Below are 18,129 nucleotides of genomic sequence, written 5' to 3'. Positions count from 1 at the left end.
CAAAAATTAAAGCTGCCCAAGGGTTCTTTACAAATACCTCAAGACAATAGGTATTATTGAGAGACTGGAGAGTAAATGAATTAAAAAAAGGTGAAATGCGAAAGGTGAAAAGGTGAATGAGAATATTTATGTTTCATATAATAAATGCAATAATGAACTCTTTTTAAAGAACCTAGGATTTAATTAAAAACTGAACTAAACCAAACTAACAGGCTTCTAGTTGTTGTAATAAATGGGGAGGAAATTTTCCAAACATAAATGTTTTCAGAGACACAGCAATGATGTGAATACCTCTGAAGTGAATGCCTACCCCCTTTGAATTACCCTTGGCCTCATCTCACTGTGCAGCAGTACCACAAGGAGTTCAAGCCATCAGAAAATAATGAAGACTTCAATCAAGTCATCCCTTGGGGAGGATTCAAGCCAATGGCTGAAATAAATAAGGAAAAAGACTTGCTTGTAAGTTTCCATTTCATGCTAAGATAAATTTGCTCACATATTTGCAAGAACACAAACCAAAGCTAAAAGAAAGTCATAGTTGTCAGGCATGAACTCAACCATTCAAAGTGTTTCCTTTTTAGCATAAATATAGCAAATTTTCTACATTTTTCTTTTAATTGAGTTGTTGAAAGTGTGATTCACTGAAGAAGACAGCTGCCATACTAAGAAGTCTGGTAAAGATCTCGTGATCTCATAGTGAGGTGGACCATGCATGAAGACAAAAATCAGCAGACTTCAGACCAGATGAGAAGAATAAAAAAGTAGATGTTAGAGGTACAGGAATGAAGGTTTGAATTTTGTTCACGCTTTTCTGGTAAAGCACCAGAAGTCAGAAAAAAGACTACATTCTTTGAAAGCCAATGAGGTCTCCAAAGCTGCAACCTGCTCTCTAGTTCACAAAAATGCAGTAAGATCTTACAGATGGACTGGACCTGACCATGAGCAGTCTGTGAGGGCTGGTTGCCCCAAGGGAGGAAGCCAAGGGTGGCCATGGGGTCAGCAAGGACATGCTCTCCTAAGGGGAGCCCCATCCTACAGCACCCAGTGAGGGAGCTGGGTTGGGAACAGTGACTGAGGCCAGCCCAAAGCCCACAACTTCCTGACAAGACCAGAGTCATGGGAATGACAGAGGTCCAGTCAGGAGCCAGCCTGAAGGTCTGGTGCAGAGCCTGGGCAGCCAAGCATGTTTGCTAGTTGTGTTCATTGGCTCGGAGGAGTACGCTTTCTTTGACCTTCATTTTCTGGCTGGCATACCTATAAAAGCCCTTATTATTATTCTTCGTGCCCCTTGCCAAGTTCAGCTCCAGCCATGCCTTCCCCTTCCTGACACCAGGGCAAAGGCCTGTATGACGTGGTTTTTTTTGAACAAGGTGTTTGACTACATGAGTTCTGGAGGTTGCTTCCAGCCAACATTTCCATGATTATATTCAGTACACACCTTGTGGCACTTGCCGAGGTTTGAGAATGAGAAGTGGAAATCTCATGTAGCATCTTCAGAAAAGCTTAGAAGGACACATTTTTTCACAGGATAAAACTGAAAATAAAAATCAGTAATCAAGAAAAAGAGATGTACCATACAAGTACCAGATGCTTGCAAAAAATTATATATGTACCTCTGATCTGGGCTAACTAGAAGTACTTCTTCCTGTTTGTGAACCCTGGATTCATACAACTTCACAATCACAAGGTTTGATTCAATCAGCTGATACTAGGTTTGAGCCAAAGAGGTCTGAGAAGCACTGGGTTAGGTTAATTTTTATTTCCCACACCTAAAATAGAGATATGTAAACATAAAAAAGGATAACAGGTAAATACTATATACACTTTAGCAGAATTGGCTTGTTGAGTTACTGAAAATGGACATGTTAAAAAGCAAAAGCCTGCCTGTATATTTCTGCAGGTCTCAGTGCTGAGGGGCGCTGAAGCATTCTGAAGGTTGACTACCAGGAGTTCTGGAGTATAAAAACACCTAGAGAAGTGCATATTTGATTAACAAAAAAACCCACCACCCCAGTACCTTCTGAACTGTGAATCAACAAATGAACACCACTTAACTGTAAAAGATTGAGTTCTAAATGAAAAATATTTGCTGAATTTCTGATCACCCAGGAGAAATTTGCATTGCATATAAGTGACACTTTGAAAGGGTCACATCACTTTTTGCATGTGTTTCAACACTGCTGAAGCTTAATTTATGTACTGTCATTGGAGAGAGGGAAGTATAATGGATTTTTAATTACTTCAAGTTACAAAGAGCAAATGGAAGGTAGTCCAGTTTTAGACAAAGCAGGAAAAGAATTAGGACTTAGAAAGAGCAAATTACACAGTCATGCCCTATTAAAGTTTTCTTGGGAATGTGGCATTCCTATATTTTAAAAGGTGTACATTCATTTCTTAATTCATTCTCAGGGTAAAATGTTTTATCACATTTTTTTAATGGTTAACAAGGTTGCATGCACCAAATTAACTCTGTTTTATTTATATTCACACATAATTCTTTCCTTTTGAGTGAGTAGGTTGATGTACCATACAACGGCAACAAATCCCTGATTATAGACTTACTTTTTTTGGCTTTTCCCCTTCCTTGACTAAAGAAAGTGGAGAGTTATTCACATACTTTCATAAAGGTCTTCATTCTCATATTATGTAACAAAGCACACCATTAATGGGTCTTTCAAGCTTAAGTACTTTCAGTAATCACATAGAATGAGAAGTTAAAGGGCCGAACTGATTGGCTAGTTTTGGCAAATTTTTGCATTGGTGCTATTTTGGATCTTAAATACTTATGTTCAGCGATAGCTGATTCCAAGGCAGATAACAGTACTTTTCTAAATCTCTATTTCTTCCTGTTCACCAAAAACATGATCCAGCACCTATCAAAGCACTAAAAGTCTTAATAATTTTTATATGGATTTAAACCACCACAAAACACAGAGCATTTTCTGTCACTATATCTACCAGAACATTATCACTAAAACTAATTTTCAGTACCCTCGCTTCTCCACACACACCTTTCCATGTCTTCCATGTCTCATTTTTTCCCTTTTCATCCTGGTTGCCACTGAAAACACATTTGACATTGCTACCTCATTAAAGTAGGTAAAATTATTAATGTTCTTTGTTTAGGTTTCTTTCATCTAAATATAGTGAATTTTGATGAATAGGCAAAGTTCAACTGAACATTTAATAGCTTCAGTTTTAGAACAAATCTGGAGATCATACAAGAAGGGCTTTTCTTAGGAAATTTAGAGCTGTTCTACTTTTGGTTCTGAAATACTGCAACAAACCCTGTTGGTGTTTTATCACTTGCAGTTCCATCTGGAACCCAGAAGGGAAATTTGCATACATAAAAATAAAATGTTATCTGAATTTTTCAGACATTCATTGAAGGTTTGGTCTAATTTCTCATCTAATCACAGATGAAACTCAACTGGTGTTGTGGGACGCTTAGATTTGGACTGGTTTATATCTAATTTTCATCATCAAGATAACATTTCTCTTGGGTAAAGGCAATAATTAATAACTCTGCTGTTTTTTGTCAAGCTTATCTTCATGGACAAGTGACACAAGAAGTAAACACCTGTGATGCCTCTTCATAGACCCTGAGGGGCTACAAGGAATGAAAGGTAAGAATTCAAAGTCAAAAAGTTTGCATGCACCTACTGTCAATAATTTATATGATTTGGTGCAGAAACTTCCCTAGTAGAACATAAGACTGATTATGGACTTCCAAACTGAGTCTCTATTTGGCAGTGACAGCTATGCTTGAGACATAAAGGAAATGAAATATATTTTTATTACTGTATTAAAAATTTCAAAATAGATTGTTTTCATCATTAGTTTTTAGAACATTACTTTATTGTCTTTCACAGCAGAAAAATTCACCATGGGACCTTTTGAAGACCCCTGGTGTCTGAAGAGCTTGGACACAATTTAGAGGGCTTACAATTGAGCAGTCTGTAATTTCACAGAAGGAAACCCACTGCTTCCATTATTTTGAGTTATTGGCTTTTGGTTCCTTATTTTTCTAATACATACACATTGTGTGATGCATTCAGTTTCTTTTCTCAAATTAGATTTAACAGTAAATGATTGCAGTTTCACCAGAAATGTCCTGTATACCACAGAGACTATAGCCATGTCTGCTATCAATAACATAAAGTAATATCTGAGGCACTCCAGGGGCTACTGAAGGAGGAAACAACATCTACAATATCGAGTTCTTAAACCAGAAAAATATAAAATGGCAGCATCATAAAATCTACTTCTGTGAGTAATGGCAGACATGGATACAAGTCTCAGGCCCAGCCTTAAATGTAATGTATTACTTCTGCTCCTGCAATTCCCAGGTGACTGCTACTGCTCTCTGCGGGATGGAGCACACAAGCTACCAAAAATTTGTGTTTGCTACTGTTGGCAGACTGTGAGAGCAACGGATAAAAATGGAAATCAGACATGTGCCATCCATTCCTGTGGAAATTATCCAGGAGTTATTTCAACCTGCAAACAGGGATTCCCTGCTCTGAGGCAAAAGTGTGGGAAGACATTTGCCTATTTAGGAAATAGTACTGGAGCTTGGGCCTGGTGAAGTTTTTTCTGGGTGAAAAAAAAATAAAAAATCAGTTTCTTCTAAGTTTCAAAATGATAGCATGTAAGTGTAGAGAAGGGAAATTAATGAGAACATTTATGCACATTAGTGAAAAATGGCCTTTTAATAAAAATTAGTATTTTTTATCAAATTGTTTAAAGCAAAACCACAGAATCTGAAGTTTAGTGTATTTATCCTCAATTCTGACCATTTTTGTAATTTCCTGCAGCTAACCTCATAGAGATTAAAATTGTATTTCCTTCTACAAGTATTTGTTGCTACAGAAATAAAGCTGTGAGAAATCTGTGAATTAGACTGCCATCATCCACGGGTTTTGAAATAAAAGCACTGCTGAATAATAAGCAAGTTCTCTCAAGTCCTCACTCGAAAACTCTAACCCTCTGTGATGCAAAAAATGAAAAGGCCAGTCATTTAAAAATTATCCCACAGAAGGGTAAAACAGACACTGTCGGTGCTGAATACCATTCGCAGTGAAGAGACTTAGCTTGCTTGCAAACATGGGGCTAACCCATATGGAAAGGAGTAGCCAGTGAGAATTAGACATATGTAATCAAGATTAAGCAGGTTTTCTAGAGATACATAAGTGTGGTGTACATATCACCTGATTCCAATTCTCCTTTTTGATTTGGTGTTTCCCAAGGGGTATGTGACCCTTTGGCTATTTTTTTTTTTTTTCCAGGACTAAGGCTCTCCTTGTTTGTAAACATTGTTGGGAAAAGGCCTTCTAATATGGGTCTTTCACTCCGTTTAGATATACTTGGCTTACTGGATGATGTGTACAGAAGACTTACACCAATTATAATCAGAAATCAGCCAGTCTGGACTTGAGAATCTCTCCAGTGAAAGCCAGTACAATTCCACTGACAAGCATTGTTGTGACAAATCAGCATCATCTGTACTGGTCTTTGGTCTCACATCACTGTGCAATTGTTCTCTTTTTCAGCAGATTGACAAGATTTGTTCTCCTTTAACTAGTATCAAGCTAGTTATGTTACTTTAACTAGTAACTGAGTGATTTCTTACTGACCTGAAGAAAATAGATGCAAATTAAACAAGTGGCACATAAATCAAATTGTAGTTGAAACCCTTATGCCAGTTAGATCAACAGATTTTTTTATCAACTGTAACGGGATTGAGATGTCCTGCTTAAAAAAATCCTCAAAACAACTGAACAATAGCCTTATGAAACCTTATGGAAAGAAGTTGGTAAAAAGTACATCTTAGTCTTTTTGGCATCACTGGAATATCAAGCAAAGACACCAGAGAGCCTCACGATATATGACTGACAAAATTTTTGCCTTTCTGACTTTACTTTTAGAAAAAGAAAACCCCAAAACAACCGAATGTATTAAGTTTGTTGCCTTTTGGCAAAATTTACAACATGATCTGCAAGTGCATATATAAAACAACCAAGAGGGTTTGTTGCCCAAGGTCTATATCCCTGACTGGATTCTTTTGCAGTTGTGATCAGGACAGAGAAACAGACACTGGGATTAGGAAGCAGTCATAACAAAACTGTTTTCAGTGCATTGCAATTACAAATTCAAAGTATGATGCTATTACGAGACTCATTAGATTATATTTAATCAATTGTATTTCATGGTACGAACAGAAAACAAGCTTTAAAAATCTGCTAACTAAAACAAAATAGAAGATATAGGCAATCTACAGAAATATTTATAGCCAAATGCTACAAAACAGAGAGAATGCCTATCAACTTCATGTAATCAAAATTGTATGAAGAGAAGTCCACAGGAAATTGACTAACTCATACCAGAATCATGGTAAGGCACACTGAAAGATGGGATTACATTGACTAAAGGGCTTTCGGAACCCCTTTGTTCTCTGCAGCATTGGGGTGCACTTACTTATTTGGGTGCTACTTGGCATCACACCTGCAAGACAGACAGCACTTTGTCTTTTGCAGCACTGTATGTGTGAAACTGCTATAGAAAGGGTGATAATGCGCGAAAATTATCACCCTCCTTGCAGCTCAGAAGACAGGGTGGTACCCGCCCTGCGATTGTATACAAGCTCCAAATCCTGCCATCTGCTGTTGCTGATCCAGCAACAGTTCAGGGACAATGACCCTTCTGTCAGTAAGCCTGTTTTCACTAAGTAAAACTTCATGGCCTGGTCATAGAAAAAGATGCTTAAAGCAAATTTCCAGGTGTTCTGAGTTTCTGCCTTTCCAATGATCCTCTCAAGGATTGGAAGTGATGTAGAACCTGTAGATTCTTTCACTGAGATTAGAGTGCGACACTCTTTAAAGTACGATGTGAACGTGACAACATCATGCTTTCACTGAAGGAACTAAATGAAAAACATATGGCTGGCAAAAGAAGGGTTAGTACAATGAAATTTCAAAATCATATGACAGTGAAATATTTTTTAAGTGGAAAGTCTCTAAGAAGGTTCTTAGAACTATAGGAAGCAACACTTTTACATTGCTTTAACATAAACCGACAACAAAATTCTGCATTACTCTGAAAAATAAAAGAACTTAATCTAAGATATTAATAGAAACCTGTTTCTTGACAGTCAGCTGTGATTAAATAGATGTTAGGGAGCAAAGTCCTTAAAAAATACGTCTGACAACTGATTATTATTTTCTGTAAAAGTTTCCTTTTTCAAAGCAAGGTCAGTGCAGGAAGATATATGAAAATGAATAAAAAGAATGAGCTGTCATTTGACAAAGTCTTTGCTATAAAATTTACAATATGTACTTACATCAAGGTTATAACAGCACAAATATAACACACTACATAAGCATCTTGGTTCATTTCATGGTAAACTTTAGAATATAAGTGCCCACCCCCAAGTCCTAGACCATAAACTGCAATCATGAGTAGCATTTATGTACTTTAGAATGTGGAATGAATAGGACAAATAGGACAACACACAGCCTTATAGGACAGAATTATGTTAGACACTGGTTATTTATGTTGTTGACATTGTGTATGTTTAAAATATTGAAAAAAAAAAAAATTTCTCATCAGCCCAATGGACAGTCATATTTTAAGTGATTCAAATAAAAGGAATAAATATTTTGCTTTTTTGTAAATTTTTAAAATTATATATGCATACAGACACACACACATAATTAATTCCCAATGCATGGTTCAAATTCTTTATTCTACAAAACCATTAACTATTATTCATTTATAGCTCTGTATATGTATGAATGAATAAATCAGGTCAACTTTTATTCATACTCTGTATACACTTTTTATCAGTACCATGAAGAACAATTACTATTAGAAAATGCAGAATTAGAATTATGTATTTTTGTAAATTTTTGTGCTACTGTAAATGCTGGAAATGGAAATGCAATTTAGTCCCATTGACATAAAAGATTTTGTATGGCAAACAAGATTTAGCAAGAATTTTCCTTCTCATGGGCTGAAACTATGTCTGCTCTTCCTGTTAACTCTTTTGATTTAACAAGTGAAGAGCATAGAATCATAGGATCACAGAATGGTTTGGGTTGGAAGGGACTTTAAAGATCATCTAGTTCCACCCCCCTGCCATAGACAAGGACATATTCTGCTAGACCAGATTGCTCAAAGCCCCATTCAACCTGGCCTTGAACACTTTCAGGGATAAGGTATCCACAATTTCTCTGAGCAGCCTGTTCCAGTGTCTCAACACCCTTACAGTGAAGAATCTCTGCCTGAAATCTAATCTAAATCTACCCTGTTTCAGCTTAAAGCCATTCCCCCTTGTCTTATCACTATATGCCCTTGTGAAAAGTTCCTCTCCAGACGTACTGTAGGCCCCATTTAGGTACTAGAAGACTGTTATAAGGTCTCCCCAGAGCCTTCTCTTTTTGAGGCTGAACAAGCCCAACTCTTTCAGCCTGTCTTCATAGGATGTGCTGTACTTTCTGACAGCATCGTGCAAGAAATTAACAAAAGCCATAATTTCAACACATAAATGAAAAACAGGTTATCACATTCAAAATAGATTTTTAAAAACATGGCACGGTAACAATTAAGCACTTTGAATAGTTTAAAATTGCATGCCTGACAAATACTTCTTTATCTGGTGCAAAACAAAATTATAAATAATTTATTTTGAATTAAGTATGCTAAAAAATTTATTAGTTTCACTAAATATTATGGCATCTTATTACACAGAAATGTCAGAATGAATAGTTAAATACATACAACTTACGAATAAAGATAATAACCACTTACCCACTGAGCTAGTATATCTACAAAGAGCTGAAACCTTTTGGCATTGAAATTTTGTTTGTGGTATTCAAAATGGCATCACCTCGCTTACCTTAAGGTGTCTCCAGCACAAGAGTAGTATTTAAGCTAGAGTACCTAAAACTTCATTTTATTCTGTTGACACCTACTCAATGACATCTGTCTCCAGAGGTTTATTCATTCCACTGTGATGCAAAACATACATTTGATCAGATAATTGCATCCTAACCTCATTTGACTATCTATTCTACTGTAATGTAGACCTAGATGTGTTTCTGACACGTAAAGGTCTATTTTGTAAATGTCTAAAGCTAATGGACCAACCACTCTTAATGTAGGAATGATAAAATCATCCAAGAAGGGAGAAGAGGAATGCAGAGGAGACCAGCCTTTTTTTCCTTTCTGGCAGTAGCCAAGCATCATTACATACGATTAGTCATCATGAGAGTGACAATCAAAAAAAATGAAAATACAGATGTCACTTTGTTTTAGTGCTAGTACTCCTCAAACTATTAAACCAGCATTCACACTTCAGACTGATGAATACAAGGAAGAGAATAAAATGAACTCTGGCTCTTGACTGACAAAAATTAGTTTCAACAGAGAGACCACGAGAAGTTTCAGTGTGAAGTTGTATACAATAATTATTATCTAAAACTCTTTTCAAGTAGTATTTATTGGAGAGCCTTGAATGGTAAATTTTCTTCTCTTTTAAGTAGTGACAATGTTAAGTTTAAGATAATACTTCACACCTCAGACAAAACACGACTGATCTTGTCAACCAAAACAATATGATGGCAGGAATATAAAGGTCTGTCTCAGGAATAGCAAGCAATTGGCTTATGTGTTTGCTGCTTTGTGCTTAAAATATAGGATAGAATTAGATTATACTGTTACATTTTTAAACAAATGCAAAAACGATCCAACCTAAAAGGAGATAAAATATAGTGGATTAGGATTGTATCAAATGAATGGTTATCCTGCAGGAAGCATTATACTGAAAACTACATGGTATTTCTATCTCTAAACATCTTTGTTCTAAGAACATCTATAGCTTTAATTATAAAGAAATCAGTTGCAAAGAATCATACAACCATAGAATCGTAAGGGTTGGAAAGGACCTTAAGATCATCAAGTTCCAACCCCCCTGCCATGGGCAAGGACACCTCGCACTAAACCACATGGTCCAAGGCTCTGTCCAACCCGGCCTTGAACACCGCCAGGGATGGAGCATCCACAACCTCCCTGGGCAATCCATTCCAGTGCTTCACCACCCTCACTGTAAAGAACTTCTTCCTTATATCTAAGCTAAACTTCCCCTGTTTAAGTTTGAACCCATTACCCCTTGTCCTATCACTACAGTCCCTAAGGAAGAGTCCCTCCCCAGCATCCTTGTAGACCCCCTTCACATACTGGAAGGCTACTATGAGGTCTCCATGCAGCCTTCTCTTCTCCAGGCTGAACAGCCCCAACTCTCTCAGCCTGTCTTCATATGGGAGGTGCTCCAGCCCCCTTATCATCCTCGTGGCCCTCCTCTGGACTCGCTCCAACAGTTCCATGTCCTTTTTATGTTGAGGACACCAGAACTGTACACAGCACTCCAAGTGGGGTCTCACAAGAGCAGAGTAGAGGGGCAGGATCACCTCCTTTGTCCTGCTGGTCACGCTTCTTTTGATGCAGCCCAAGATACGGTTGGCTTTCTGGGCTGCAAGCGCACACTGCTGGCTCATGTTAAGCTTCTCGTCAAACAACACCCCCAAGTCCTTCTCTGCAGGGCTGCTCTGAATCTCTTCTCTGCCCAACCTGTAGCAGTGCCTGGGATTGCCCTGACCCAGGTGTAGGACCTTACACTTGGCTTGGTTAAACTTCATAAGGTTGGCATCGGCCCACCTCACAAGCGTGTCAAGGTCCCTCTGGATGGCATCCCTTCCCTCCAGCGTATCAACCGAACCACACAGCTTGGTGTCGTCAGCAAACTTGCTGAGGGTGCACTCAATCCCAGTGTCCATGTCGCCGACAAAGATGTTAAACAGGACCGGTCCCAACACCGATCCCTGAGGGACACCACTCGTTACAGGTTTCCAACTGGACATCGAGCCATTTACAACAACTCTTTGCCTGCGGCCATCGAGCCAGTTCTTTATCCACCGAGTGGTCCATCTATGAAATTGATGTCTCTCCAATTTAGAGACAAGGATGTCGTGTGGGACAGTGTCGAACGCTTTGCACAAGTCCAGGTAGATGACGTCAACTGCTCTGCCCCTGTCCATCAGTTCCATGGCTCCATCATAGAAGACCACCCAATTGGTCAGGCAGAATTTCCCCTCAGTGAAGCCATGTTGGCTGTCACCAACCACCTCGTTGTTTTTCATGTGCCTTACCATGTTTTCCAGGAGAAACTGCTCCAAGATTTTGCCAGGCACAGAGGTGAGACTGACTGGTCTGTAGTTCCCCGGGTCTTCCACCTTCCCCTTCTTCAAAATGGGGGTTATATTACCCTTCTTCCAGTCATTGGGAACTTCACCTGACTGCCAGGATTTTTCAAATATGATGGACAGTGGCTTAGCAACTTCATTCGCCAGCTCCTTCAGGACCCGTGGATGGATTTCATCAGGTCCCATGGACTTGTGCACGTTCAGGTTCTTAAGATGGTCTCGAACCTGATCCTCTCCTACAGTGGGCCTAAGGTCTTCATTCTCACAGTCCCTGCATTTGCTTTCCAAGACTTTCGTGGTGTGGTCAGAGCATTTGCTGGTGAAGACTGAGGCAAAGAAGTCACTAAGAACCTCAGCCTTCTCCAAATCCATGGTAGCCAGTTCTCCTGATAGCTTCTGGAGAGGGCCCACGTTGTCCCTAGTCTGTCTTTTATTTGCTACGTATCTATAGAATCCTTTCCTGTTATCTTTTACATCCCTTGCCAAACTTAATTCTAGCTGGGCCTTAGCTTTCGTAACCTGGTCCCTAGCTTCTCGGGCAATGCTCCTATATTCTTCCCAGGCTGCCTGTCCTCGCTTCCACCATCTGTAAGCTTCTTTTTTCCCTCTAAGTTTCCTCAGCAGCTCCTTGTCCATCCATGGAGGTCTCCTGGCCCTCCTGCTGCACTTTCTTCTAGTCGGGATGCAACACTCTTGAGCACGTAGCAGGTCATCCTTGAATATCGACCAGCAGTCTTGGGCCCCCCTGCCCTCTAGGACTGTATCCCATGAAACCTTACTAAGGAGGTTCCTGAAGAGGCCAAAGTCTGCTTTCTTGAAGTCCAGGGCAGTGAGCTTGCTGCATGCTCTTCTCACTGTCCTGAGGATCTCAAACTCAACCATCTCGTGATCACTAGAGCCAAGGCTGCCCTGGAGTGTCACAGTTCCAACCAGTCCCTCCCTGTTGGTGAGCACGAGGTCCAGCATGGCACCTCTCCTCGTCGGCTCCTCTATTGCTTGAAAGAGGAAGTTGTCTTCCACACAATCGAGGAACCTCCTGGATTGCTTGTGCCAGGCCATACCGTCCCTCCAACAGATGTCAGGATGGTTGAAGTCCCCCATGAGGACAAGGGCCTGCGAGCGTGAGGCTGCTCCTATCTGTCTGTAGAGCGCTTCATCCACAGAGTCCTCTTGATCAGGCGGCCTGTAACAGATCCCCACCGTAATGTCCCCCATTCCTGTTTTCCCTTTGATCCTGACCCACAAACACTCTGTTACCTCATCACCCATCCCCAGACAGAGTTCCATACTCTCTAGCCTATCACTGACATAGATAGCAACACCCCCTCCCCGTCTGCCTGGCCTGTCTTTTCTAAACAGCCTGTAACCTTCCATTCCGACACTCTAGTCATAGGAGCCATCCCACCATGTTTCTGTGATACCAATGACATCATGTTCCCGTAGCCTTGCACACATCTCTAATTCCTCTTGCTTGTTCCCCATACTACGGGCGTTTGTATAGAGGCACCTTAGCCGAGCTCCAAATGAAGCCAACTCAATGGCTGGGGCAGCTGGAACATCTCTACATCACTCCAAGCACTTATTACAGGTGCTGGCAACTGAACAGGAGTGTTGGGATGGATCAGTGCTCCCCTCCCCCAACACATCTAGTTTAAAGCTTTCTTGACCAGCCTGGCAAGCCTCCTACCAAAACAGCTCTTCCCCTTCTTTGTCAGACCAGCTCCACCAGCCTCCAGTAGACCTGGCCTCCCAAATGGAGCCCCATGTTCTAAATAGCCAAACCCCTGACTATGGCACCACCATTCTAACCATTTATTAACCTGCCAAATGTGCCTAGCTTTTTTAAGGTCCTCCCCTTTGTCCTGGAGAATCAATGAAAAAACTGTCTGAGCTCCAGAGCCCCTAACCACCTCTCCCAAGGCTCTGTAGTCCTTCTTAATGTTCTCCAGACTACTGCTATCTATATCTCTGGCATCCACATGGATCACTAGAAGAGGGTAATAGTCAGCAGGACTTACTAGAGCAGGCAGCCTCTCAGCAACATCCCTGATCCGAGCCCCTGGCAGGCAACACACCTCCCTCGAGACTGGATCAGGCCGGCAGATGAGTGCCTCTGTGCCTTTCAAAGTAGAGTCCCCTACTACTGTGACCCGCCACTTTTTCCTGGAGGCACCAGTAGTGATCCTCTTTACTGGTGCATCAGCAGGATACTCATTAGGTGTGGTGGGTGCTTTCTCATTAGCCTCCTGCAGAACCACGAAGCGGTTCTGGGTGGGGACATCAGATTTAAGAGGAAGCCCCTTGTTGTTAATTGTCCTCTTCCTCCTTTTTTTGTTAGTTTTTCTCATGACTAATTCCCAGCTTCCTGGGTTGCTGCCCTCCTTCTTTCCTATATGAGCAATGCTGGACGTTTGCAGCCCCTGTACAGTTTGGGCCTGGAGCAAGCAGCCCAGCTTCCTCTCAGCTTCCCTGGCATCTTTTAGCTCTCCAACAGCCTCCCGCAGCTCAGCCACCTGCTGCAGGAGGACCTCCACCAGGGCGCACCGAGTGCAGCCCTGTCCATTGTGCACCCTCGCCTTAAGAGACCAGTCGAGGCACTCTCTACACTCCGAGGTCTGCACCGCAGCCTCCCGTCTCACCGGCTCTGTCTGGGTGCCTACGCTGGCCACCGCCGGGGCAGAGCTCCCAGAGCGGGTCCTGCTCCTGAGGCGAGTGCTCACCATGCCGCTCGCTGCCCGCCCTCACTGACATGCCACGCCCTGGTCTCTCGCGCTCCCTGGGATGGGTTTTTACCCACTGGGGGCTGGTGCCGTCACTCCTGGCGTCGCCCCCTGTGAGTCAGCTGCTCGCATGAGCTGAGCTGCCGGCTCCTGGTCAAGTCCTGTCGGGGACTTGAGACTCCCTCGGTCGCTCTTGCCACTCCGAACTGAGGCTCCTGGATGCGGTGCTTCCCCCCGCTCCGGTGTTAAAGGCGTCCTCTCTGGAGATACTCACCTCGGCAGTTCAAGAAAGAAGAATAAGAAAGGAGAATACGAAGAAAAGAAACCATATCAAAAAGTGTTACTAATATATTTAGAAAACAAGGTATTTAGTACTGGAAAACAATCACATATTGTACATGTTTTATGTGGAATTATATATATATTAGTATGTGTGTTTATGTGTATGCACACTTATTCTCCTTTGGGATGAACCCCCCAAAATTCACCCTTTTTATTTAAACTTTTGATTTAAACTTTTGATTTAAAAATTATATGAAAGACAGATAAGGGAAGTAAATTAAGCAATGACTAGAACATACCTAGACACTAAGTCATATGTCTTTTTGTTGAGGCAATAGTTTTCCCAATGGAGAAAATACATCTGGCACTTAAGTAGCAGAGTTCTTGATGTTAGCATACTTCTTCAGACATCTCTAAATGACATAAAATGAGCAGAAGTGACGGACTATTCAGATCAATATGTGCTGTGTGCAGTGAAAACTTGTGCAAATTAAATAGAAGTACCCCTGCTACAGAGAAACCAAAGAAAATTCACTTGAAGAAGTAATTGCAGGCTTTAATATTCACATTTGCATTTCGTTCACTGATACAAAATATCCTCCTGGCATCCTATTAAGTCTTTGGCTGGAAAAGCATTGATGATTTTGGGGTAGCAGCTTGGTTCCATAGTTTGAAAGCATAATTTGTATTCTGAGGAAAGAGGACTCCTTGTAAACATAATGACGTGGGGCAGAGGTACAGTTGTGCTTCTTTGGTGCTCATCTCTGATGTGAGCAGACCATCAGAGGGGGAGAAGGACAAGTAGATTTCTTAGTCCTGAAAATTGTGTCTAAGTCTGGTTATTAAAGGTTGTTTATAAAGAATCAGTTGTGAACTGTATGGTTATTCTATACATTTCATTAAGCAATAAGATTGCTGTATTATTATTCTGTTCCATTCTGTTCTATTCTATTCTAGCAACAATATCAAAATAGGGAAGTTTTTTGGTCTAAGATGGTTAGGAAAGAAGAAAAATCCCAGGATAGTGAAATGACGTGAGTCCTTCAAAGCTGTAGTCTACAGCTACCCTAGTAAATTGCAAGTCCTTCAGACCATTGACTGACAGAGAGCCCAATGATCTATGGAATAGCCCAAATGTATATTAGTAAACTCCTGCAGCGCCTGAAACAGCGCAGCCAGAATCAAACTGACTGCTGTGAGTGGACTCCGCTCTATACCAGCTATGAACCATGACTGGGAATTGTTTAGGAGACCATTATTTAACAGTCTCTTCCAGGGACTAGAATAGACCCAGCTTCCCAGATTTGGGAGGAAAATAGCCAGGAACTATTCACTCAGGCATACCTGGAGACAGCTTTCACGACTTGAAAGTCTACACTAATTGCTTTGTCACAGTCCCTCAATCTACTACTGCTGCCTTTTTGACCTTTCTCCTGTCATCTGGCTTGCACATATTCTTTTCGCATTCGCTCTCCTCCACTTCAGCTCTTCTGAATTTTTTTTTACTTTTCCTGTTTCCTCTTCAGGCTCTCTCTCTGACTGTAACATTGCTTCTGCTGCTACCACTTGTCATCATTTGCCAGCTATTTTCTTGTTCATTCTTAGCAGAACTGCACCACCATGTTGGGACCTGGATGACCCCATCCTGAGACACTCCTGTGTCTTCTCAATTAGTCGTTAGTCCAAAGGGATGAAATGCTCCACCTGGCCTTGTGTGAAACTGCTTAATCTATTAGTTGAGACTACTTGCGACAATTTCATGTTACATCTCACTTCATGTCACAGCTATCAAGGATGCACCTCACTGGAAGCCTCTCTCTACTTTTTAAATTTATTATTAAAAAAATAGAGTTGACTGTTCAAAGCTGTCTAAATAAGTTTTGTATCTGAGCAAACTTAAAAAACTGTGTGATTTAACAGGCATAGGAAGAATAAAAAAGGAATAACTCCTTTCTGTGTCACACAGTTTTTGGCCCCCTGATTTAGCTCAGCCATAAGCAGAGAGTTGATAAGCATGCCATGCAGTACAGTTGTAGCTGTTATTTGAAACTTCACATGCTGTAACCAGCAGATATTTTCTCGAGATGGTCAATGAGGTCTCTAAATTCCACCTAAATGGAGCTTTGTGATCCTTATTCTTTTTGCTGAATGTAGTCATCTTACTGTGGCATAACATGTTTTCCTATACCATAAAGAACCAATGCTCACAGTCAGCAGCAAAGCTAAAATATCTGGACTTAGATTTCGGTTCTTTTCTCAGCCCTAGATCTTATTTCTGGACTTATCCAGCAGCCTGATTCAGCAGAATTTACATTTTATTTTTTGATTTCAGTAGGTTTTTTATGTGTTTAAACTGTTAGATCTGCCTTTTTATGTTATGGACTTACATGAGTTAGAAATCATAACAGAGAAAAACAACAACCAAATCTTAAAAAAAATTCCATCAGATTGTATCAGTGAACCTAAACTGTGCTGGGGATGCTCTTGAAATACACTGTCATCTTTGGTCTGCCTGCAACAAAAATGAAGGCTTAAAATGAAAATGTGTTCTTCAAATAACATACAGAAAAATTTACATGTAATGACATGGCTTTTCTTATCCACATAAGCCCATCTCTGCAATAGACAATGTGATAGAAATTGGAAGGCAAGGGGGGAAGATATCTGCCACATCAATGTTCATATGTAGGCCATCTAAAGTAGCACAGAAGCGATACAAAATTCTGCCTTCTAGTTGCCTGGAAAAGACACATTGATTTGCATGAGTGACCAAAATCTCTTTATTTTTTTCAACAGTATGGTAAGGGCAGCTGAGCATTCTGTGCCTTGGCTGGTCCATTTCTGTGTTGATTTTGAAATAGTGTTGCAGTTGTGCTCCGGTCTTGTTTAAGTTGTCCTGTAAACTGGGTCCCTGGTTTCTTTGGCACAGTTTATCCCATAGCATGACAATATGGACATAGAAAATAAAGTTAGGTGGGAGTCTCCAAAGCAGCTTTCTTCAACTAATTGCAGTTACGTCCTACAAAGCCATAAGAAATCTGTATACTGATATTCAAATAGCCGAGACTGGCACCAAACTGTAGTGTTTGTGGTTATCCAGGTTCGTATGCTTAGAAAAAACTTGAGTAAATCTCCTTGTTAAAACAAAGTTTTGTGGTATCATTTTGTACCTGGCAAACTCCAGAAGTCCAAAATTTCTCTTTCCTTTGATATTTGCCTTTCAAACTCATTATGGAAGCCATCTCTGAATTTCATTCATTGCAGGACCTGCATGTATTCTTTCGTATGTGATCTACAAGTGGCTGGAAATGGGAAAGGACAACCAAATAGTAAATTTGCATAAAATCTTTTGGCTCTAATAATCCATTTGGTTCTGCAGGTCAAAATACAGATAATTTTTTCTTGTGTGTTACAAAATGTTCTCTGACTGCTAGGGTATATGTAATTGCATTCCCAGAAATAATACTCCACGGTAGCAGACTTTCACCAATTCATAGCAAACAGCATATAGCTGTTGGAACTGTGTGTCATTCTGATAGAACTGCTGGGTTTGTTTGTTGAGGTTTTTTCCTCATATATGCAGTATGCATGATAATATCTTAAATGTTTAGAAACTCTGACAAAGGATCACTGAAGTTACAGGATCCTCCACTGTTTCTACTGTAGTAGCAGCTTATACTTTGATTTTCACTTGAAATAAACATTTATTTTTGAGTTTGAAAACAATAAAACACTGTGCTGCTTTTTTTTTTACCCCTGCTGTGTTTAGTTACCATGCCAAGCATCTATTCACAATCCCTATACTTACTCTGACATCAAATGGAGACCTTACATCTAAACTACTTGATTTCCTAGGAAACTCGTTTTAT

The sequence above is a fragment of the Strigops habroptila genome, chromosome 2 (genome assembly GCF_004027225.2).
Source record: "Strigops habroptila isolate Jane chromosome 2, bStrHab1.2.pri, whole genome shotgun sequence".
NCBI classification, from domain to species: domain Eukaryota; kingdom Metazoa; phylum Chordata; class Aves; order Psittaciformes; family Psittacidae; genus Strigops; species Strigops habroptila.
Note: the sequence above shows the minus strand (reverse complement) of the source record.